Raw genomic sequence first — 324 nt, 5'->3', positions numbered from 1 at the left:
GTCCTCTGCAGGGGCTCTGCTGGTGCTTGGCCCGTGGTTGGGGCTGGGCAGGGGAGAGTCAGGGCAAAGGGGAGGTAGGGGTGGAAGAGAATGGACCTCAAAGTCGGTGGGCCCCTTCTCTTGGGACCTGCTTCTCTGGGCCTCATAGCCATACCCCTGGAGCTGATCACCCTGGAGAGGGTTGAAGCAGTTTCTCAACCTCAGGTCTAAGGGGTTCAATGAATGGGCCCTCAGAGAGGTATGAACCGCCTGAAACCATGCAAGACTTTGTGTGAAGAGTGTGCATGTGTGTTTCTGACAAAAGTGACCATAGCTTTCACTCTC

This window comes from Phoca vitulina, unplaced genomic scaffold (genome assembly GCF_004348235.1).
Source record: "Phoca vitulina isolate PV1807 unplaced genomic scaffold, GSC_HSeal_1.0 scaffold19, whole genome shotgun sequence".
Lineage (NCBI taxonomy): Eukaryota > Metazoa > Chordata > Mammalia > Carnivora > Phocidae > Phoca > Phoca vitulina.
This window is presented reverse-complemented; position numbering follows the sequence as displayed.